This window comes from Ixodes scapularis, unplaced genomic scaffold (assembly GCF_016920785.2).
Source record: "Ixodes scapularis isolate PalLabHiFi unplaced genomic scaffold, ASM1692078v2 PGA_scaffold9__187_contigs__length_104089568, whole genome shotgun sequence".
Classification (NCBI taxonomy): domain Eukaryota; kingdom Metazoa; phylum Arthropoda; class Arachnida; order Ixodida; family Ixodidae; genus Ixodes; species Ixodes scapularis.
In genome coordinates this window covers 47,609,610-47,615,609 of record NW_024609884.1, presented here as the reverse complement: position 1 = coordinate 47,615,609, position 6,000 = coordinate 47,609,610, and positions in this window count along the sequence as shown.

Sequence of the window (6,000 nt, the reverse complement as noted above, 5' to 3'; positions counted from 1 at the left end):
GCATCTTTGGGACCAAGTTGATAGGTTCGAGTAAAACATTCAGGTTCTTTGCAACACTTTCAACCACCACCATTATAATAATTCCATGGCATGCTGTATGCTTTTTACAATCATTCAATCATAAGTGGGTTACGTGTTTTCAGTATATACTGATATACATAAAAATATGACCTCCAAACGATTTTTCTTGAAATCTGCAAAAACCGAAAGAACCCGAATTGAGCTTGCTTTGAAGAGAAATTGCACTTTCCACGGCAGGGAACCTTGATAAACGTCTGTACTTTTGTTGAACCACAACACCGACCGCACTGAACTGTCTGCGAGGCTGCTCTTTTTCTTTGGAAATTGTTTTTATGTGCTCCATTTAGCAATGAGTAGTGCATATCATGTTGTGTCTCCTAGAAACGCCACAGATATGCATTTGCTTTTACCACATAAGTACCGTGACACTCCGAGTTTTAGTCGATATCAAAAAAAGACACTGATAAGCTCAAAATTCGAGAGAACAAATAAGCACCAAAAAATCACCCCCATTTTAAAAAAAATAAAACTACGAGAGCACCTCAGCTTTCTTTCATGATGTGAGAATGCGTGAGCATTACCTTTGGCCGAGTTATATTGACGTCAATGAGCAAGGTTGACCCAATGAATAGCACACTAGTTTTGCGATCATGAGAGCCTAGGTTCGAAACCGGGCAGGGGATAATTTATTTCTAGGTTTATTTTTTGTTCGATCACGTGATTAATAATTAAGTCACATGACGAAAATGATAACGTGAGCACAGCTGTTTGTTTTTCTCTTATTTTCTTTTTCCTTAGATTGCGTCGCATTGGTCACGGCATTTGGACACAACTTTTGGTTACAGCTTTTGGCTGCACCCTTTGATCACGGCTCTTTTGCTCACTGAGCCAGGTAATACTCACAAATTAAAAAACACCCAAAACATGGAACCCTATTCATAAGCCAGAACTCCCAGCACCCCCTTTTTGTGGGACAGTGCCAGTTCTGGCCAACGCATAAAAGGTGTGGTCACATATCACACTGCACAGTATAACCTGCCAAGAATGCATGCCCTGGCACACAGTCTTGTGGAATACAGGCAGTCTTGAATGTCACCTCTCGTTGTTCTGCTGACAGGTCTCACCCTCCAGAGAGGCAGCCTGGATCGACGACTGATCAGCCAACCCCAGGAGAGGCCCAAGCTGCTGCTGGTACTGGAAGCGATGTAAAGCTGGTTACTTCCCCCTCTCAGGCTACGACGTCAGAGACTCCCCCTGAAGCTGTGTTCAAGCGACGCAACACTTCCTTCGGTGACCACTCGTACGCAGCTGTGTCACCACGACTGCACAGGGTCCTGGCCACGAGTAGGCAAAAGCTGCAGAAGGCGAGGAAGCTGTTGAAACAGGCAAAGAAGAAGATCAATCGGAAGACGGCCAGGATTAGGAAGCTGAACACGCTGCTCCGTGAACTGAGGAAACGACTTCCTAAGCCAGCAGTTGACATACTTGACAATGCATTCACCAACACAATGCGCAACCTCGTCTTCAAAAGAGTATGGCGCAACAAAAACGCATGTACAGACGATGTGCGCAAGTTTGCCCTCACGCTCCATTTTTACTCGGCAAAGGCATACAGCTTTCTGCGAAAGCACGTCAAGCTACCACACCCAAGCACTCAGCGGAAATGGGCAGCGGTGGTTGATGCACGACCAGGACCAGGATGCACGACCAGCGACGCCGGGGCTACAGCGGCTCGGCAACTCGCTGGACCTGCGGGAGTTACGTGAGCAAAGGCGACACGATCTACAAATGGGTGCACAAGAGCATCCCGAAGCTTGCTTCCAGAGAGGGTGCGACGTCGTCAAGGAAGTGACTAGCTGGGGAACTACCTGCGCAAGAAGGATGGAATTTTGCTTTCTGGCACTCCTCGACGGCCCCCAGGAACCAACAAGACTGCCAGTGCGACCACATCTCTAGGAATCGGGGTGCGACACCGGTCTCATTGGAGTGCACATGTGCGTCAGAAGAGCTTGGAGCTCTGCTCAGCCTCGTCTTGCGTGCACCAAGGAGGCTGCTAGCTTTGCGTCCCTCCAGTACGCTGCTGGACGACCGACCTGAGCCGCCTCTTGTATGTACCAAGCGACGCCAGGGCTGCAGTGGCTCGGCAACTCACTGAACCTGCGGGAGTTACGTGAGGAAAGGCGACACGACCTGCGAATGGGTGCACAAGGGCGGAGGGGTCCCGCAAAGCTTGCTTTATGAAAGAGTGAAACATAGTCTTCAAGTGCATGCCTAGCTCGGGAACTACCTGCGCAATGGGAATGGAATTCCGCTCTCCGAGTGTAATAAAGTGACTTGCACACTGAACGTGACCCTATGCACTACTATTATCAGGCGCTGTGTCTAAAGATAGGTCTGACGTACCTAGGATGCAAAATCTAAAGATACGTCAGACGTACCCAGGACGCGGAGTCTGTGTCGGGTGCCCTAGCGTGGGCAGTCGGACTGCGGCCGGACGCTCCCGCTGGTGTATTTACAGCAGTCCGAAAGCGTTCCACGCTTGCGTCTTATCGACCTTGCACAAGTGGCTGGCAGCCGCTTGGCCTGGCTGCCGTGTGATACACGGGCGTGTGCCTGTCGTGTGTAAAAACGCGTGGAGTGCCAAGAAAATCAAACATTGTGTCTAACAAACTACTGAATTCAAATTCCCCGACTTTTTCAAGTTTTTCCCTGACTATTTTGATCAAATTCCTTGAGTTTTTGAGTCGAAGGATGACATTTCGGCAATGTCATTCAGCATGGCCGTGCCGACGAGCAACCGCCATGCCGCTTTCATTAGTCGTCTTCCCTTATTTAGCCCACTTTTTGAATGATTCCCTGACTTTCCCAGATGATCCGAAATTCCCTGGTAGTTCAAGGCTTTCCAGGTTGGCAGACACCTTTTGAAATTTCGGCACGCGTTTGCGGGGTTTAGTGATCGGGAAGCTGCTTGAGAACAACATAACTATAAGAGAAGCTGGTACAGTACTGCTTACACGACTGTCGCCCCTTCACAGAAGGCACCCAGCAGGCGGCCGGGAGCCGCCGTCCCCCCGGAGTGACCGCCGTCGGTCTTTTTCACGTCACTACGGATCACATAGTGAAGTGGTCCGTAGTTAGCTCAGCACCGAGCAGTTCGGAGATTTCGACACTTCACTCGCTGCTTCAAATGCGAATCTTGACGGTCGAGCTAAGAAAATTGCCCGGGCACGTCCGCCGTACCGTTAGAACTCCGCGTTCTGGTTACGTCCTACATACCTTTAGACTCCGCGTTCCGGATGGGTTCGACGTATCCTTCGACTCAGCGATTATGGAGGAGCTCCCGTGGTTAACGATTGCGGATATTTTAATTAAACTCGAACGACCGAGCGATGTCCGAGGTTGTGATCCGAGCCCGTACGAGAAGCACGGGACCGAATCTGGCTTACTCTGAATTAAATAAAAAGAAAAGCCTAATTCCCTCGTACTTCACGTTATTCCTACGCGGGAGAGCACACAAAACCCTCAAAAACCGAATTCCGCTCACGAAATCCACACACTCCGATCAACGCCCACAACGCTTCCGACACGCACTGGGCGCTGCCATCTTTTCGTTGACGCCAAAGATTTGGTCTGGTTACGTCATAGATTTGGCCTGGTCACGTGTCTAGTGGTCAAAATTGTACAACATGGCGGCGGTCAATTGGGGGTCACTTTCAGCTGCCAGTTTATCACTCTAATGCCCTATACCTCGTTGGTACGCAAGGAGTCTTTGCGCTCCTCCAAGGAGGATTCGTGATGAGAAGTTGGCTAAAGCCAAGACGAGCACAGTTAAAAAAAATGGCGGCTTCCAGGATTATGTCGGCGGCTGTTTTGGCGGCGTCGTGAGTTCGAAGTCGGCGGCATCCTCGCGACTGCAATTTTCAATACGGGGCGACATTGTACTCGGTTTGGCAGCGATCACCGGCAACTTGATGCTTGCGACGCGCGAGCATTTCACGGCGAACGAACGATGTGCGAAGGTCAGTACACGAGACCTCTCTTGCCGAGGCGACGCAAGCGGACACGACCGGTCAACCGCTCGCGTCGCGTTCTCATGTTTAAACAAATTAAAATGCTACTCTGGACCAAAAAACTCGTTTTTTTCCTAAAGTTACACCATTTCGTGTGTGAAATAAAATTTTTTACTGTATCTTGGTGGCGTCGCAAGCGCGAGATGCTTGGGCTTTTGCGTCGCGGCGGAGAAACGCTATTCTAAAACTCTCCTGCGTCGCGTGCGCTAATACAAGCGCTAAATTTAGCGCTAGCGTGCGCTAAAATTGCGTACGTTATTCTAAAACTCCCTAATGTCTCTCGCACACCGCTAATGTCTCGGCGAGGCGTTTATCTTCTTGAATAAGATTTTTTTCCGACTGTAGTCTGCGCGACCCCTCCTTTGGCGCACGAAACAGCGACGGCTTACGATCGCTGGTGCTCCGGCTGCCCTTGTTGACCGGGTAGCCCGACTTGTATCCCGGCGCGAAGCAGTGTGTGTGTCCGTCTTTTTCCTCGCATTTATGACCGAGATGGCAACGGAACGGTGAAGACTTCCCATCACTACACCACAAAGAGCGTACCGCCTCAACTTCGTCTTCTTCGCTCAACGCACATCTGCCATCGGCCACAAATTCTTCTAGTATGTATGTATGTATATTTGCGGCACAATCTCTTTGTAACGAGAGTCTTGTAAGACACGCCAAATCCTAGGGCTCGGAACTCCAGCGCTACTCGCGGCCATCTACGTTGACCGTCTTCACGCGGCCCATTGTAAGCGGGCGCCGCTCTTGCCACTATACATCCTCTAGAACAGTGGCTCTCAAATGGGGGTCCGCGGACCCTTTGGGGTCCGCGAAGGCATTCTAGGGGTCCGCGAAGCCCTGCCTCATCACTCAAGCCCGGCAACAAAAGTTGTTTTTTTCCAGACAGCGAAGAAATGTTCCAGTTTCCGGGCGAGTTTTCTCGTGTGTATGTCAATAACAGAGGTCTACTTTACACTAGGCCTTAGTTATATTCATTTAATAAATCAATATTATATTTAACCTATACCTTTGCCCTTCCCTCATCACAAACGTGGTCCTCCACTATTTCTGCTGATCCACAAGGGGTCCGCGAAACATCGATGGTTGAGAACCACTGCTCTAGAACACTGTAGTTGCACCGCTTGTCCAAGCTCGTTCATGTCGAAAGGATTTTCTTCTTCGTTCACGCCAGTTCACGCGCCGCAAATCGTCACGATTAGGTCGAATCATTCCCGAGTTCCCGCGGAATGGCGCGCGCATGCGCAGTTGCGTGGGGGAATCGTTTGGGGACGACCGTTTGGGTCAAAACGACTCACTAAAACTCCCTAATGTAGACCGCTTTCCGATCGCTTCAAATTTACGAGCTGAATACCCAAGAACAACTTGCAACCTTAGACGAGCAACGCATTCACAGCCTGCTCATCTTAGAGTTCAATTATACACAGCTTTTGGGTCGCATTATGAACGAGTTGTGGACATTGGAGTTGGCGCGCAGTTCAACGCGATTGCCAAGTAAATATTTATTTTGCCTTGGATTAGATAACAGTGAACCCGTAACACATTCTGTATTTCTGTATTTTGCGAAAAACTCGACAATCTCAACCCAAAAAGACTAAGAAAAACGTTTTCGATAAAGATGCAGGACACGCAAACCAGTAACAATATATACACTATACGGAACACAACCTGAACACGGCATCGGCGCTTTTGTTTCTGTTTAAATTTATGCATACAGTGGATCGTCCAACCGAACGCAAGTGGGACGTTCTACTACCCAAGATGATGCCAGGACGTTGTACTACCCAAGATGATGTCAGCACAGCGCGGAAACTGTTTCGCAAGTTGTCGGTGGCAAGAAAAAAAAAAAATTCAAAAAACGAAACATTTCCAGATAATGGCCCTTCTCTTCTTTTAACTATATATA